Below are 18,598 nucleotides of genomic sequence, written 5' to 3' on the forward strand. Positions count from 1 at the left end.
ATATAATTCTAACTTATTACAGTCAGTCTTTATATTGAAGCTTTAAGAAATGTATTTCTGTGAATTAAATATTAACTTGTTAGTGAAAGAATGAACCTTTCTGTATCGAACTGGCGCACGCGCTTGGTCACCTTTGATTGTTATTTTAAGGCGAAATAATCAATATAAGAAGTGTAATATTGTACCATGCGCTGACGACGAAGACGCGCAGAGGTGTGAGAGGACGAAGAAGTGCGATAGTTCCAAGACCGAGCTCTAAAGCTGTTTCTGGACTCTGAGCCTGCCCCGGGCGCAACTGTGAGGGGCCTCGTTTACGCGACCATATTGAGGACTCACTTATCTTGACTGCCTTATTTTCGGCCAATATTCAAGTCTCCCTGCCGCCCTATCCAGCTTCAAGATGTCAGGCAGATGGATTCTCCTATTCTGCAGAGTCTGACGAATGCTACGGGTTGTATTAAAATGTCTCGAATCACTCGTCATTCTTTCCCACATAACGAGCACGTCTTGTGCTGCAGTGCATACTCGGTCGCTAACAATCGAATCTGTCCTGTCATTTTTTTATTTAAAACATAGCGCAGGTATATCACGTACAAGCAGAAAAGGTCAGCACAGTTGTTCTGCAGTCCGCAAAGCAACGAAAAAGATACAAGAATGCATTACACAGTGGTGCGCTGACAATGCATTGAAAACGAAACATACAGTGAAAATTCACCTTTCCGCTTTCTCCTTGGCCGGTGTGGCCAACTTCTAGCGACCGTTTTGTTTTCATTGTCCGCGTAATTTCATTCTGTCAGCCTGTACTCACTGCCTCTCCTGTTTGGCCTTCGTAATTTTGATAGGCCATGTGCTCCCGTTTTAAAATTCGGGCAGCACGTACTTTGTTGTGAGCATCCCTGTTTTCTTTCTAAACCATTGTGTTCGAAATAAAAAAAAGAATAGCCAAAGCGCCAGCCCTTCTTACGGAGTGAGTTTCATTGCCCTCTCAGGGAGGCTCATAATAGCAGATTTCGCTGTAAGTTTAATGCTCTTCGCAAACACCATTCAGATTTTTGTACATCTGTTTCAAAGTACAGGCCCTCAAAAAAAAAAACGCTTCTGCTGAAACAAACGACACCACTTCTTAAGGCAAACACTGCTGCTGGTAAATATTTACAACTCGCCGCACAACCCATTAGGTATTTCACGCTGCACAGTTGGTTGCGGGCATCGTCAACAGGAGAGTAGGAGAGTAATGTAAGTTGCATTAACAATTTATTGCAGTGCAACACGTAACAAGACGACAGAGATCTGCGTTCACTGAGCGCAAACCTTCAACATACCGTTCACCGTAAAGCTGCTTCCGAGTTATGAACTTTCGCATCGCGCAACTATTTATTGCCCCACTTGTATCGTTCTCTGCAAACGGTATAAGTTCCGATGCTGCAGCGATCAGTTGATTAGAGTTGATTACAACTGAAATGCACGCAGAAAGCAGCCGCGAGGCCCCTCAGTGAAACATACATTCCTTTTTTTTTAAAGGCAGCAACTATTGTTTGCTGCAAACAAAAATGCCTTGGTCGAGTGGTAGAGTCACAGAGTCCCAAGCGAAAGTTCCGCGATTCAACACTGCGATGTTTTCGTTTTTCTTTTAAGGATACCTGTTCCTTGAAAGAGGAGTTCATCAGTTCCTACAGACGCTGAGGCTCCACTGTTGCTTACAAAGAGTACACCGCTTATAGAACAAAAATGTTAGAGAGAGATAGAGAGAGAGAGAGAAGCGTGCCTGTATGTGCTAGAGCAGTGGAATCCTTCACTTTCGTGGAAACAAATTGGAAAGCATTAAACGGCCAAACGGCGAAAGCCTCCTGGTATGCTCAAAAAAGTAGACGCATCCCGAGAAGTAGCGTTCAGTGCCTCTGACTTCTTTGAAGGCGCTCCTCTCGACTAATTCCTCCGCAGGTGGATATCTACGGAAATTGCGGGTCGCTGAATTGCTCGCGACATGCGACCGAGATGTGCTACCAGATGGTCGAGAGAGACTACTTCTTCTACCTGGCTTTCGAAAACGCCAACTGCAAGGATTACATCACTGAGAAATTCTTCAACGCCCTCAGGTACGGCAGCTACCCGTTATGATAAAATGCATTTCGAAGCGATGCGCCCAAATTAAATGTCGGCGGCCTGCTGTATCGTACTTATGCCGTAGTGTATTATGTGGGGATGCCTAACGTTGCAGTTGAGCTTAGCGGTTTTGCAACTGACAGAGCAAAGACGACGATAAGGTTTGCCAAGTCGCGATCTCAGAAGTGAGCGCTAAATATCTCTTTCGGTAAGATGCTCGGCTAGGCATGGTAACGGCTCGACTGGAGCAGGCAAGTTGTAAGATGAGATGGGCTCTTTTGGCGTTGGTGTAACTCGGACGTCCATGAGCGAAGGCATATGAGCGGTGCAAGTCTTTTCAAAAACGCCATAGACGAAATCACGTGCAGTCTTTGTCAGAAGTTAAGAGCCCAGGTGGAGTGCTTCCAAGCCGTGTTGTAGAGTCCATGTAGCATTCACAGAGGAACTTTCCGTCCGAAAGGATAGGACGCAAAAACACGATATGGCTGAGAAGGGAAACCCTTGGGCTCTAAACATTTGACAAAGACTTGCATATTTCGGGCGTGCTGGCTGGGCGCACTGTATGGGGGTCACCTTGGTGAGAGGCACATGTGTCAGGAATTGGGAATTGACAAACAGCTATTTGTTGTCGTCAGTTATTGAGTTACTGCAGTACAATCGCACATTTAGACAGGCAGCTATAGTGCCCTGTCTGCCTTTGCAGGGCCATAAAGAGGACGTTGTGCGAGGCAAGGTGCAGGAAGGCTATCCGCGATGCAGTTAATACAGCGCTATTCAGGACGTACGTGTGCGATTCCGAGTTTCAAAGAATCGTGAGCAGAGGGGTGTACAGAAAAAATAAATAAAAGTAGTGAGCGAAAAAGCGCGTAAGCTTAGGTCGGAACAAATAAACGACAGTGTCATACTACCATTAACGCAAAGTGTAATCAGCGAGATCACCAGAGTGATCATTCAGGGCAGCGGACGAGCTCAGGGAATGCTGGCACGCGATGATGGTGTTGGTGTGCCCTCACTCGTAAGAACGACATTGCCAGTAGACCAAATGACGGCTCAGCATTTCTTTTCAGTGGCATTATAGTGAGATTCAGCTTCATTCAGGCGACGGCTAGCGTCGACAATAAGCATACTGGCTCAATCGAGTAATAACAGCGTTTATTCTTCATGTCACCGCCACCAGCGTTTATTTCTGCTGGTGCGCCAGGGTAAAAAAGCGTAGTATCGGACAGAAGACTGCAAACATGAGCCAAAATGTACCAAATGCTCCGTTCCATAGGAACCTGCATGAAGTTTGTCAGAATCTTGTTTTTGAAGACACCTTGTACAAATGCAGTCAAAGATCTTAACAGGGACGCAGCACTTCACTTCCGTTGTACCCCATAGTCACACGAACTGAATGTGGAACAGATGGGAATTTTTTTTTCCGGATACTGCGATATTGCCGCGAGATAAAACGATAACATTATCAATTTATCCCGCTGAAAACAGTGTCCGTTATCCCCTCGAACAAATGTAGCTGGGGCGTTGCAGCGGCTCAAAAGCATGGTGTCAAACTGACACAAGTCCTCTTGCGCGATCGTCGAACGTGGCTTTCAGGGATGTAGGCTTCACCTATCGTAATACTGCTCGTGCGTAGCCAGAACAAAATACAATAAACGCGGAAAAACTGCGCTCTCTTGCCAGTCGTCGCCAGTAGTAGTAGTAGTAGTAGTAGTAGTAGTAGTAGTAGTAGTAGTAGTAGTAGTAGTAGTAGTAGTAGTAGTAGTAGTAGTAGTAGTAGTAGTAGTAGTAGTAGTAGTAGTAGTAGTAGTAGTAGTAGTAGTAGTAGTAGTAGTAGTAGTAGTAGTAGTAGTAGTAGTAGTAGTAGTAGTAGTAGTAGTAGTAGTAGTAGTAGTAGTAGTAGTAGTAGTAGTAGTAGTAGTAGTAGTAGTAGTAGTAGTAGTAGTAGTAGTAGTAGTAGTAGTAGTAGTAGTAGTAGTAGTAGTAGTAGTAGTAGTAGTAGTAGTAGTAGTAGTAGTAGTAGTAGTAGTAGTAGTAGTAGTAGTAGTAGTAGTAGTAGTAGTAGTAGTAGTAGTAGTAGTAGTAGTAGTAGTAGTAGTAGTAGTAGTAGTAGTAGTAGTAGTAGTAGTAGTAGTAGTAGTAGTAGTAGTAGTAGTAGTAGTAGTAGTAGTAGTAGTAGTAGTAGTAGTAGTAGTAGTAGTAGTAGTAGTAGTAGTAGTAGTAGTAGTAGTAGTAGTAGTAGTAGTAGTAGTAGTAGTAGTAGTAGTAGTAGTAGTAGTAGTAGTAGTAGTAGTAGTAGTAGTAGTAGTAGTAGTAGTAGTAGTAGTAGTAGTAGTAGTAGTAGTAGTAGTAGTAGTAGTAGTAGTAGTAGTAGTAGTAGTAGTAGTAGTAGTAGTAGTAGTAGTAGTAGTAGTAGTAGTAGTAGTAGTAGTAGTAGTAGTAGTAGTAGTAGTAGTAGTAGTAGTAGTAGTAGTAGTAGTAGTAGTAGTAGTAGTAGTAGTAGTAGTAGTAGTAGTAGTAGTAGTAGTAGTAGTAGTAGTAGTAGTAGTAGTAGTAGTAGTAGTAGTAGTAGTAGTAGTAGTAGTAGTAGTAGTAGTAGTAGTAGTAGTAGTAGTAGTAGTAGTAGTAGTAGTAGTAGTAGTAGTAGTAGTAGTAGTAGTAGTAGTAGTAGTAGTAGTAGTAGTAGTAGTAGTAGTAGTAGTAGTAGTAGTAGTAGTAGTAGTAGTAGTAGTAGTAGTAGTAGTAGTAGTAGTAGTAGTAGTAGTAGTAGTAGTAGTAGTAGTAGTAGTAGTAGTAGTAGTAGTAGTAGTAGTAGTAGTAGTAGTAGTAGTAGTAGTAGTAGTAGTAGTAGTAGTAGTAGTAGTAGTAGTAGTAGTAGTAGTAGTAGTAGTAGTAGTAGTAGTAGTAGTAGTAGTAGTAGTAGTAGTAGTAGTAGTAGTAGTAGTAGTAGTAGTAGTAGTAGTAGTAGTAGTAGTAGTAGTAGTAGTAGTAGTAGTAGTAGTAGTAGTAGTAGTAGTAGTAGTAGTAGTAGTAGTAGTAGTAGTAGTAGTAGTAGTAGTAGTAGTAGTAGTAGTAGTAGTAGTAGTAGTAGTAGTAGTAGTAGTAGTAGTAGTAGTAGTAGTAGTAGTAGTAGTAGTAGTAGTAGTAGTAGTAGTAGTAGTAGTAGTAGTAGTAGTAGTAGTAGTAGTAGTAGTAGTAGTAGTAGTAGTAGTATAAAACTTTATTCCGCAAAATGGGAAGGGGTTCAGGGGTTGGGGTCTTGAGCTGCAGGTGGTGTTCCTAAGTACAGGATCCCATTGGTTCTTGCTGCCTATTCGGCCGGCTCCCACTGCTAGACTGGCGGATTTGTAATTTTGGGCTCTATCAGGCACGTCCGACTGCCCCATGTGGAGTGGTATAGAGGGTGGCTATCTCTCCGCACCACACGCATTCTGGAGCGTATTGCGTAGGCCAAATCTTACTGTATATGTAGCGACTTGGGTATGAGTTTGTTTGTAGCCGTCTCCAGGTAGTTTCTTGATGTCTTGTGAGTGTCTTGTGTGGAAGCGGGTATTTACTGCGCCCTAACTTCCAAAACATGGTGAGCTCTCCGTAGCTGTTTGGAGTAGTGTTGGTCTTCCCCTTGTCGTCGCTCGCTCGGTTTGTGTAACCTCAAACTATCGCGTCGACTTGGCCTTTTGCCTCCACTCCTCCGTGCCCAGGTGCACATACCACATTCTGCTTGTTTTTGAGTTCTGTCGCCTCCCTGAGGAAGATGCCGGCCGGCCTGCTTATCCTTCCCCTTCGGAAGCTTCTGCATGCGGCCTGTGAGTCTGTTACTATTGTATAGCTCTTGTTGTTTCTGTTTGCTTCCGTGATGGCTAAAGCTATTGCCACCTCCTCCGCCGTGTTTATATTCCCGGTCCTAATTGGCATGCTGGATATTTCTTTTCCCTGGTTGTTAACTACGGCTACGACCGTCACTTTTCTGTCTCTGTACGTGGAAGCATCCACAAAGAGGACGTTTGATTTCTTTTCCAGGCTTCGGCCTAGAGCTCTTGCCCTAGCCTTTCTCCTCCCAGTGTTGTGTCAGAACTGCTACTGTAAATATCGGCAATGTCTGGTCTCAAGGGAAAAACGCACCAAAAAAGGGAACGCCGCAAGGGTCAATCATATCCCCTTTACTATTCAACATCGCCATGATCTCACTGGCGGAAACACTAGGCAAGATCCAAGATGTAGCTCACATCATATACACGGATGATATCATGGTATGGACCACTAAAGGGTCCACCGAAGAGACAGAACAAAACTTGCAGGAGACGGCAGATTTCATCGTGGATTTCGAAAGGAACAGCGGCATGGAATGCTCACAGAAGAAGTCGGAATTTATCCAAATACACTCAAGGAGATTTAAACCTGATAAGATAAAGCTATTGTTAAACGGAAAACCATAAAGGAAACGGACAAACTCCGGGTCCTAGGTATGTGGCTTCAAAACTACGGGAAACGAGACCACACGATCAAAACATTAACCAAAATAACGAACCAACTATGCGGAATGATCCGCAGGATAACGAATAAAAGAATGGGCTAAAGGAAGCCGACGCAATCAGAATAGTCACTGCCCTAGTGATACCACGACTGACGTACAGCTTGCCATACCACAAACTAAACCAAGAGGAAATCGATCAAATTGACGCCCAAATTAGGAAAGCATATAAGATCATCGAAGCAAAATATCATGTAACTATAAGTATTCGACACCTATAACAAACACAGCGAAGCGGCCACATTGTTTCACAAAGTCAGGCTAGCACAATCCAAGGAAGGAAGGCACCTACTAACGAGATTTGGCCACCGAGACGCAATAAGAGAGATATAAAATTCGACTGACATACCACAAAAGATTAGGGAAACGTTCGTGGTCAGCGCTATACCAAAAAACATGAGCCCCCTACACAATCGTCCACAATGAGAAATGCATTGATGAGGCCATTCATCACTCGTGTAGCCGTGTCGGGTAGACGGCAATTAGTGCAGACCTGGATAGAACGGCTCATTTCATCCATCTCGACAGAGGCCTGCTGCCCGCAGGAAAACTGTGGGGAACCTCGCCGAATTATAATAATGACATCGCCTTGCTAAGCAACTCGGGGGATGAACTGCAAATAATGATTAATGACCTAGACAGAAAAAGTAGAAAGGTAGGATTGAAAATCGATATGCAGAAGACTAAGGTAATGTTCAACAGCCTTGGGAAGGAACAGCAGTTTACATTAGGTAGCGAAATACTGGAAGTAGTAGGCGAATATGTCTACTTAGGACAGCTAGTAACCGCAGATCCGGACCATGAAAAGGAAATAACAAGAAGAATAAGATTGGGATGGAGCGCATTCGGCAAGCACTCGCAGATTATGACTACCAGCTTACCGGCATCGCTCAAGAGGAAAGTATACAACAGTTGCATCTTGCCTGTACTCACCTATGGTTCTGAAACGTGGAGGCTAACCAAGAGCGTTCTACTTAAGTTGAGGACAACCCAGAGGGCTATGGAACGAAAAATGGTAGGGGTAACATTAAGAGATAGAAAGTGTGCAGAGTGGGTCAGAGAAATAACTGAAGTTACTGACATTCTAGTGGAAATTAAGAAGAAGAAATGGACATGGGCGGGACATGTAGGGCGAAGAGAGGATAACCGATGGTCGCTGAGGGTAACAAACTGGATTCCAAGGGAAGGAAAGCGTAGCAGGGGGGGGGGGGGGGCAGAAAGTTAGGTGGGCGGATGAGATCAAGAAGTTCGCAGGGGTCAAGTGGATGCAGCTAGCACAGAACCGCGCTAAGTGGAGAAATATGGGAGAGGCCTTCGCCCTGCAGTGGGTATAATCAGGCTGATGATGATGATGATGACTCAAATAGTTAATTAAGTCTCTCAATTAGGGTTACTTCAAGGATGCGACATCACGCAACCGAAAATAGTGCCGAAAAAGGGCATACGAAGGCATTGGCGCGCACTTTGAAAAACGTGGAGGTGGTGAAGGGTGGCTGATCCTGGACCTGATGGGGCTGGGACAGGTAAGTCACCGCCGCTTGCGGCGGGGGCTGGCCTGCCAACGATACTTGTCTGTTGTAAGCCGTCATTGCACCCGCCACTGCTTCAGTGGTGGACGACGGCTGTTGTTGCGGCGCGCCTTTCTCTTCCTCTTTTTTTTTCTTCTCTATTCTCTCTTCTGTCTGCACGAGGCAGCGGAGGTGGCTCTGCTACAGAGGCAGTACCAGGCCCGTGCTTTTTGTTTTCCTCCTTCCTACAGTCACAACAACAATTTGAAAATACCGAAGACTAAAATGGATAAACAAGAATTGAATTTATATGACGTAGAGAATGCGACGTCACGCGACCGGAAATGAAGCCGAAAAAGGGCATAGGAAGGGCATGTCACGCAAATTGAAAGTACTAAACACTAAAATGGGTAAACAAGAAGTCAATTAAGCAACTAGAAGCAACCACAAGCAAGTAACAGCAGCATCCGTGCTTTCGCATTACTCAAATACAGATTCTGCAGTGCTCTTTAATTTTTAAACCGACGACAACCTTACACTGGCGAGAGGTTGTTTTCAACGACACGAGGAATGCAAGGGGCCCGTTGTGATTCCATCAATACATCAGCCTACACGGCACTTTCACCAGAATCCCTTGATGGGGCTGGGACAGGTAGGTCACCGTCGCTTGCGGCGGGGCTGGCTTGCCACAGAAGTTTTATCTGTTGTCAGCCGTCATTGCACCCGCCCTCGTTTCGGTGGTGGACGACGGCTGTTGTTACGGCGCACGTCTTCCTCTCCCTCTTCCTTTTCTTTCTTCTCTATTTTGTCTTCTGTCTGCACGAGGCAGCGGAGGTGGCTCAGCTACAGAGCCAGTAGAAGGCCCGTGCATTTTCTTTTCCTTCTTCCTACAGCCACAACAACAGCGTTAAGCCAGGTAAATGAAAATGTCAGAGGTAATTAGGACAGAGAGTACTGTTGTAATGTCGGTTTATTCGCTGCATCAAACCGTCAACGGGCCCCGCCGCGCTGATGCAGTGGTAAGACGCCCGACCACTGTGCCCAAGTACCCGTGTTCGATCCCGACCGCCGGCGGCTGCGTTTCGATGGAGGCAAAACGAGGAGGCGTCCGTGTGCTGTGCGGTGTCAGCGCTCGTTAAAGATCCCCAGGTGGTCGAAATTACTCCAGCCCTCCACTACGGCTACTCTTTCTCTCTTTCCATTTTGACTCCCCCTTCCTCCCTTCTCTTGCGGCTTGGTTCAGGTGTCCATAGCAACAAGTGTGACCATAGCCTCCTTTATACTATGGGCCTGTCAACGCGCCGCGCGAACAAAAGAGCGGCGCCGTCGAGTAAAGTTGCACGGTCCCCTCGCTGAGGGCGCCGCTGACGTAGGGGTCGAGGCGCACGGGTCGCACGGGTACGTATGTCGGCGCGGGGCGGGAGCGCTGTTATTCGCTAGCGGGATAACTGTTCCTAAGCATGAGTCGTGCATATTCAGCATATTTACTTGTAAGGCCGACATCCACTAAGCCTAACAAGTGATCATGATACTTGTTAGGCAATAACACCAACGCTATATGACATTTTATGTCAGGCAGTTTCAAGAAATTGCGCATGGCTCGAAAAACTGCATGACTGCTCCGCTAGCACCAATGGTAATAGAAAAATTACAATGTTAGTCTACGCTGCAATAAAACAAAATTTAAGAAGAGAGGCGCCAGCATTTATTTACACATTTCACAACAGCAATTGTGCTTCAAGAGTACCATGTAGAAGGGGTGTGATGAATAGCTGCCACAAGTAGGGAAAAAAGTTCACGGTGACTGCTGTCACTGATAGCACTTACGAATACAGCTTGATTTACAGATGATTGGAACAACTGCATCGCAGTATGCCATTGAGATCTGCAAGGAGAACAATTTTGGTATCAGCTGTTACTTTCAATGATTCAGCGCGTCGTACAAACGTTTTTTTTTTTTTTAACTAGAAAAACAAGGAAAGACAAATATACGCGTTGCATCTTTCTGTTTCGATCACTCCAAAATAATCGTCACAATAGGCACAGCTCGTGTTTTTATTTTTTCACGGAATTGCGCAGTTAGCGAAACAAAAAATACTGCACTGGAGCACACATGTAACATACCACATCGACGAGATAGCCAGGGAGGGAGTTCGCATCGCAGTCCAGAAAATACACGTGCACATTTAATATTATTATTACCTTACTGACGCGTAACAAACACACTTCTGGTGCTGTCATTATTTCTCACAGGCCTTAATGCGGTTGGGTGCGAGAAAGGAAACTAATATAGGCTTTGCAAGATTTGGTTTAACTCACTTTAATGTAGTCATCTTCACAATAGGTAAATCTTGTGTTTCTATTTTATCACAAATTTTCGTAATTAGCGTATACTGCAAAAAAAAAAAGCTTCGCAGGAGCACACTAACACACTACGCAGACGAGCTAGGCAGGGAAGCAGTTAGCATTGCAGTCCAGAAAGCACAGGTGCGCATCTAACGTTACTATTGCAGTATTGACGCTTAATAAACACATTGGTGCTGTCACTATTGTTTACAAGCCTCAAAGCAGCTGAATACTACGCAGCAATCGCCGGAAGGACAAAGCAAAGCTGGCACTTACCTGTTGGTGCAATGCTGTATTCCTGCAGCACCCGAAGGCAGAGAAAAGTAGAAGCATGACCTTGCACACAGCAGAACAGTCCACGAAACAGCGAGACAGTGGCAGCGCGTGGCTATCCGGACCGCTTTGCAACACGGCGCATCCGGCACACTCACGACGCACCTGGCACTCGCCTGGCGAAAGTGACCCTACGTCGCTGTCGCCATCTCTCGGCAGCCAGCGGCGTAACTTGTCAACGGAGGAGGAGCGGCGGCGACGGCCGCGGAGCGCGGAGTTGACAGGCACAGAGTGTAAAAAGGAGGCTATGGTGTGACAGATACTGCGCCTTTCCTTTCCCGTGCACCAATTGAAAAATGAAAACTAGGAACCAAAGACATTTTGTAGCAAGAGCTATAGCGTGTTGCACAATTAGAGGCGCGATGTAGAATGCTTCTCCTAGCTAAACCCCGGAATCCTCGCAGTTCAAATTTTGCCCAGAAATGGTATTTTGTTGCTAGTATTTTTTAATAGCAAATTTTTTTGGGGTACTTGCCTGATTCGATCAAAAGAAGTCAGATGTTCTCATCTTATGCGGCGGCGATGACGCCAGACGAGCCGCTGACCCAGTGATGGTACTGGTGGCGCCACCTCATGCTGCTTACAACAACTCAAACCTTCTGCCACAAAAGGTTGGCCCCCTCTTTTCCTGCTACAGAGTTGTTGTAGCAGCATGAGGTGGCGCCACCAGTACTATCGCTGGGGCAGCGGTTCGTCTGGCGTCGTCGCCGCCGCATAAGATGGGAACATTTGACTTCTTTTGATCGAATCAGTCAAGTACCCCAAACAAATTTGGTATTAAAAAATACTAGCGACAATATGCCCTTCCTGTGCAAAATTTTAACTGCGAGGATTCCACGGTTTAGCTGGGAGAAGCATTCTACATCGCGCTTCGAATTGTGCAACGTGCTGTACACTGGCCGCACTCTCGCTGCCTTCGCGTGATTCTGCGGCGACCGTACTGTGCATGCTCGAAGAGCGAATGATGTCACTGCTCGCCGTTCGCCGCAGCTGCGAGGAGCCGGGTGTATTACTCTATCGGCGCTGCTACTAGTACAGTTGAATCCCGCCACAACGAATACCGCCACAACGAAATTTCCGCGACAACGAATAATTTTTTATTCCCCGCGAGTATCCTATAAGAATTAATGGCCTAAATTTATCTGCACAACGAACCATTTTTGCAGAGCGTTTCCGCTTCAACGAAATTTTCGCGTTCAAAATCGAAACCGAAACTAGTTTTATTGGCGAGAAGTCCAAGTCAAATCCAAAGCCACATTAAGCATGAAATCACGTGATTGCAGTTCCGCCATTTTGGCTTTGTGTCGTGGTCGCGTTGTTCACTCGCTGCCTTTCTCTTCGACAACGACGAGTTTTCATCCGCAGGACACGATGGCAACGCAAGTGAAAAAACGCAAAACTCTTTCCCTTGAGCAAAAAGCTCAAATAATCGCCCAAGCAGAAAGCGGAAGGAAGAAAGCGGCAATTGCTGAAGACTTCGGAATTCCTGCAAGTTCGCTGTCAACGATTCTAGGCAATAAGGACAGCGTGAGAATGGCACTTGCTTCAGGCACATCCTCGAAGCACAAAAAGGTGACGCGGCCCCTCCATGAAGAGTTGGACAAAGCAGTGCATGCGTGGTTTGTGGAAGCACGAGCCAGCAACGTCCCCCTGTCCGGAAGCATCGTCCAGCAGAAAGCCTTGAACTATGCATGCCTACTTGGCATTGATGATTTTAAAGCCAGCATTGGCTGGCTAAACCGTTTCAAGGCCCGCCATAACATCGTTGGAAAAGTGTTGTGCGGCGAGTCAATGTCAGCAGACGTGGACGGAGCAGCTGCTTGGAAGGCGAGTAACATGGCCGGAATTTTAAGCAACTTCGCGCCTGCAGACATTTACAACGCCGACGAGACCGGGCTATTCTACGAGATGTTGCCGGCTAGGACGCTCGACTTCAAGGGGCAGCGCTGTCACGGCGGCAAACACAGCAAAAAACGCATCACAGTGCTGCTTTGCACAAACATGGATGGCTCGGACAAGCGTCCGCCGTTAGTCATAGGCAAAAGTGCCAAGCCGCGCTGTTTTAAGGGAACTCGTAGCCTACCTGTGCAGTACAAGGCGAACAACAAGTCATGGATGACCCGCGCTATTTTCACCGAGTGGATGATGGCATTCGACCGCGACATGAAGCGGCAGGACCGTAAAGTTTGCTTGCTTTTGGACAATTGTTCAGCGCATCACTCCGACGAAGTCAAGCTCACTAACACGGAGCTGAGGTTTTTCCCTCCCAATTGCACGTCTGTCTTACAGCCTCTCGATCAGGGCGTGATTCTTAGCCTGAAGCGCGCTTACCGCGGGAGGTTAATTCAGCGGCTGCTTTTTAACACTGAAACCGGTCGAGACACGAAGGTGGACTTGTACGTGGCACTGCAGATTATGTCTGCTGCCTGGAGCACACTGGGGCGCTCAGTAATTGTGAACTGTTTCAGGCACGCCGGATTTGCCGAAGGTCGACCCGTACACTCTGCTGGCCTAACACCAGGCGTTACAGACGACGACGAAGAGGCGTCACCGGCTCCGGGGATCGCGGCCGCCTGGAAAACGCTGGGAGAAATAGGAACCGTGCCGCCTAATCTCGAGCTCGACGAATACATCGGCGCTGACGCTTGTGTTGTTGTTCACGAAGATGTGAGTGATGAGCAGATCATAAAAGCTGCCCGGAATGATAAGGACTCTTCCGATGAAGAAGACGACGACGTACAGGAAGCGCCGGCTGCGGCAACCGCCGTACAGGTGATGGACGCTTTTGATGTCATCAGGAATTTCGTTGCTGTCCGAGACGACGATGTTGCAATGGGTTTGCTGACCGAGTGCGAAAATCGCGTGACGGCGTTGCTCGCCGTGAAGCGTAAGCAAACCAAGCTTACAGATTTTTGGCATTAAACGCCTTTGCTGCTGCTTGGGCAATTCTTTCTGCGTTTCACGTCAAATTTTTGCGATAACGAATTTCCGCGAGAACGAATTTTTTTTCGTGCACCGTGAATTTTGTTATAGCGGGATTCAACTGTAGAGCAGAAGCGGCGCGCTCTACTGCGCATGTGCGGAGAGATAGCGTCACGCGTATAAACGTGGGGCAGTGGACGCTGGTGGGGAGGTGGTAAAGAGTGGCAGGTCCTGGCCCTACGGGGCTGGGACGGTAGGTCAACGCCCCTTGCGGCGGGGGCTAGCCAACCACCGAAGTTTTATCTGTTGTAGTCATTGCACCCGCCACCGCTTAGGTGGTGGACGACGGCCGTTGTTGCGGCGCGCGTCTTTCTCCCCCTTTTCTTTCTTCTCTATTTTTTTTTCTATTCTGTCCGCACGAGGCAGCGGAGGTGGCTCAGCTACAGAGCCAGTAGCAGGCCCGTGTATTTTCTTTTCCTTCTTCTTTTAGTCGCAACAAACAACAAACAAGCCTAGGGGGGTGGCTGCTCCTGGTCCTTAGGGGCTGGGATTGGTAGGTCACATTCGAATGCGGCGGGGGCTAGCCTGCCACCAAATTTTATCTGTTGTAGGCCGTTACTGCACCGGCTACCGTTTCGGTGATGGACGACGGCTGTTGCGATGCGCGTCTTACTCTTCCTCTTCTTTCTCTTCTGTATTTTCTCTTCAGTCCGCACGAGGCAGCGGAGGTGGCTCAGCTACAGAGCCAGCAGCAGGCCCGTGCATTTTCTTTTCCTTCCTCCAGCCGCAACAACAGCCTATCCCAAAGTTCTCCATGGAGAGCGATGCTCTCAGGCAACATTTAAGCGGCACAAGAGATTGGAAAATGTCAACTTGTAGGACGCCGGGGTTGTCGCCAGGCAGTTGGCCGTTGAACGTAGGAAAAACGAATAGAAGAAGGCTAAGCGTGTGGCAGAGACACCGGAGCAAAGAGAAAAATGCCTAGCCAAGAAAATTCGTCAGTTAGCGGAGCGGCGTGCCCTGTATTCGCAGCGGGTCGATGACAACAGGACAACGTGAAGAAACACAAAAAGAACGCCTTGCCAAGCGACAATGCAAAGATGCAGAGCGCAATAATAATAATAATAAATTGGTGTAATACTATTAGTAATAATTAATTGGTGTAATAACAATAACAATAATAATAAACTGGTTCACAGGAAAGGAAAGGCGCAGTATCTCTCACACGCTGTGTGGACACTGACCCGCGCTGTAATGCAAGAGAGGAAGATTGGAGATAAAGTGGGAAGAAAAAGGAGCCGTAGTGGAGGGCTACACAGTAATTTAAACCACCTGGTAATCATTACCACGCACTGACATCCCATATCACTCGGAAGTGTCTCCGTTTCGTCTCCACCGAAAAGCAGCCGCCGGCAGAGCGTAAAAAGCGGGGCATATCTAGCAATGCTAGAATGAGAGTAAGAAGGCGAAGAGAGGAGTGGAGATGCCCGAACAAAGAGAGAGACTGCTTTCCAAACAGTGATGCCGGACTGCCGAGCGTAATAGATGGAGCATAGCCGTCGAGATGGGGCCCATGCAAGTATTCAGTCAACGGGAACCAACAGAAGAGGATCTGACTCTCATTGCTAAACATAGATTACTGCTACAAGCTCAGCGAGAGAAACATATATTCTGGCGTAGCTCAGCAAAGCCACTGCCAATTTATTTCTAGAATAAACTTTTATGAGAGAGCAATGTTATCGATGGGAAGTTATACAGAGAAGCAATCGCCTGACGTCATGACGGCCGGCAGTTTGCTTCAGTGAAAAATAAAGAGCACTGCAGAATCTGCATGCTGCTCTTGGTTGCTTCTGGTTGTTTCTAGTTGCTTTATTCACTTCGTGTTTACCCATTTTAGTCTTTGGTACTTTCAAATAGTACGCCAATCCCTTCCTATGCCCTTTTTCGGCTCTATTTCCGGTTGCGTGACGTCACATCCTCTAAGTCACAATAATTCATATGTCTTGTTTACCCATTTTAGTCTTCGATATTTTAAATTGCACGCCAATCTCTTCCTATGCCCTTTTCTGGCTTTACTTTCGGTTACAGGACGTCACATTATTTCACTTGTTTACTCTGTTGTGACCGAGCTAATTTATTGCTCAGAAGTGTGTCTGTGTTCGCTCCACGGGCATCTCCGCAAGCTTCGTCTGTAGATGTCCGACGCCCGGTCTGCACGCACGCCTCAACAACCGCTGCCATCACCTATGGCCTTTCCGAAGCACCGATTTGGTCGCTTTGTGAAGAAACGACCTGACTTCCCAAGAAGAGCCTGGCTTGTTAATGGCCTACAGAGGGGCGGCGGCGGAGCAAGAAACCTTCATCGGAGCAGCGCGGTGTTGGGTTACGGTACTCGATTTTGGACAAAAGCGGAGGAAGAAGCCATCGTCGGCTTCGCGTGGGGTCTGGCCTGCTGGATGAAGTGTTTGCCGCTGAAGGGGAGACCCACAGGGCGCCGGACCGAACGGACAAAAGCAGAGGCGACTTTACTCTCAGCCGTGAGGAGAGAACGACGGGCGGTCGCTTGTGAACTGGCGAAGTGTGTGGTGCAAGAATGTGCGGGACGGGGATCGGTGATACAGTGCGCAAACTATCACCTCGCGCTTTTCGATTGGCCCGTGTCGAATAAGAACCAATTCCCTCCCTAGGAACCTAGGGAGACCCAAGAGAATTAAACCTGGTGTCTGACATCGGGAGAGGGCTTCCTTCGGAAATCGCCAGTGTACAGATGTAAATAAACTACTTGTATTCGGCTCTAATGAAAGCTCCACGTCTCCGCGGTTCCTCGACGCCTCGCCGATCAACGCTACCCTCGGCTCCGGCCCTGTGCGTGCGGCATCGCGACAACCCACTTTAGTGTTCGGTACTTAACAATTGCGCGCCAAACCCTTCCTAAGCACTTTTCGGCTCTACTTCCGGTTGCGTGACGTCACATCTTCGACGTCACCTAACACTTATTTAGTTTAGTATTTGATACATTCAAATGTGGCGCCAAGTCATTGGTTAATGAGACCATTTTCGTTTTTACTTTAACATTTTTTTGTTTCTTTTTATTACCTAATTACCCTTAGGCCTAATTATTTTTTGGACACAACATTATGCCACCCTCTATCTATTGACACCATTCAAAAAACATCTACCACTTCTCAATTACAACTGCTGCGGGCATGATTTTGCTTGACGCGGCCTGCGGAAACGGACTGCCGACATAGCTTGCGGACGCGGTTTACCGACAGAAATCTGTGAACATAGCGAAGTAATGCTTTTGCCTTAATTAGAGGAAAGGTAAATCACGAAAACAGTTACCATCAAATGGTTCGAGGGCAGAAGAGAAGAACTATGCGGCCACTTCGCCAGCCTAAAGTGCACTAGGCGAAAACCTTTGCCGCGTCGCTGTTGCTATGCGCAGCTGCGCATGCTAGGGAGCCTAAGTGTTGCGCCGTGGCGCCCGGCGCAACATGCAGGCTCCCAGCGCATGCGCTTCGGCGCCGCCACCTGTCGCCGAGGAGCGAGGTGGTTCAGCGCCGTTTGCCTAGGACCGATTTATTTATAGGAAGGGAAAGACGCAGTAACTGTCTCACCTGTTTTCTGTGGACACCGCAATTGCGCCGTAAGGGAAGGGAGGAAGGTAGGAGTGAAAGTGACAAGAGAGGAAAAGGAGCCGTAGTGGAGGGCTACGGAGTAATTTCGACCACCTGCAGATCTTTAACGTGCGCTGACATCGCACAGCACACGGACGCCTCTTCATTTCGCCTCCATCAAAACGCAGAAGCCGAGGTCGGGTTCGAACCCGGGTACTCCGGTACAGTAGTCGGGCGTCTTACCACTGCACCACCCCGGCGGGGCCCGTTTGCTTAGGACCTTGCCGTTGTCGTTCCTCTCTACCAGGGTGGCAACTACCTAATGTTATTATCACCAGCGGTTTTGTAGCGAAAGCTCCATTGGCCACGAACGAGGAGTTTCGCGTGGCGGGAGGCACCGAGCCGTTGCCTAGAAACCGCCGTGGCGGACGCCGCGCGCTCGCCGCGCCATCTGGCAATCAAGAAGCAACCAGAAGATGTCTCGTCCTTAATGCAGCAACAGCATAGCTAGACATAGTGAGTTTAGTTCAGTCCTTCAGTCGTGTCCAACTCTTCGTAACCCTATGGACCATGTCACGCCACGCTTTCCGGTCTCTCACTATCTTCCTAACCTCACATAACGTCATCTGCTGCGCCTCGAGGATGTCATCTAACCATCGCGTTCGCTGCCTACCCAACGCAGACACACACAGAAACTCAGAAACATCTACAACGTGCCATACACAGCTTTCAGGGCAACACAACTCAGCTAGCGCAGAAGTTGCGGGACCGATACTTGTGCACTACCCAGGACCCCCGCGGACCGGCGCACTCATGCAGGTTCGGAGAACGCTGAGCTGGATCAGCCGTTCCAGCTCCACGATCTGCGGGCGGCCCTGGCAAAAATGAAACGTGGCCAAGCCCCGGGTCGGGACAAAATTACAGTCAAATTACTAGCCAGCTTACCCGATCCGGCCTACCAGTCCTTATTGGATTACATCAATTCAATTTGGCTTGGGGACGCGCCACTCCCCATCTATTGGAAAACTGCTCTGGTCACTTTCATTCCAAAAGCTGGCAAGACTATCAACACGGACAACCTTCGCCCCATTTCTCTAATCTCGTGTGCGGGCAAACTAATGGAGACGATGGTGCGTGATAGGTTGTCCGAGTTCATGGAAAATCAACCCATCTTCGCAGACTCCGTGTTCGGATTTCGCCCGTACAGGTCCGCACAGGATGTTTTGCTACAATTTAAT

The 18,598-nt window shown here is 47.6% G+C and overlaps 1 pseudogene; it reads left to right on the top strand.

The window, feature by feature from the left end:
• The window catches only part of LOC146193914 (glycoprotein 3-alpha-L-fucosyltransferase A-like), a 35,843-nt pseudogene that overhangs the window by 13,547 nt on the left and 3,698 nt on the right, over positions 1-18,598 (top strand).

This window comes from Amblyomma maculatum, chromosome 4 (genome assembly GCF_055883805.1).
Source record: "Amblyomma maculatum isolate TAMU_Amacu chromosome 4, ASM5588380v1, whole genome shotgun sequence".
NCBI classification, from domain to species: domain Eukaryota; kingdom Metazoa; phylum Arthropoda; class Arachnida; order Ixodida; family Ixodidae; genus Amblyomma; species Amblyomma maculatum.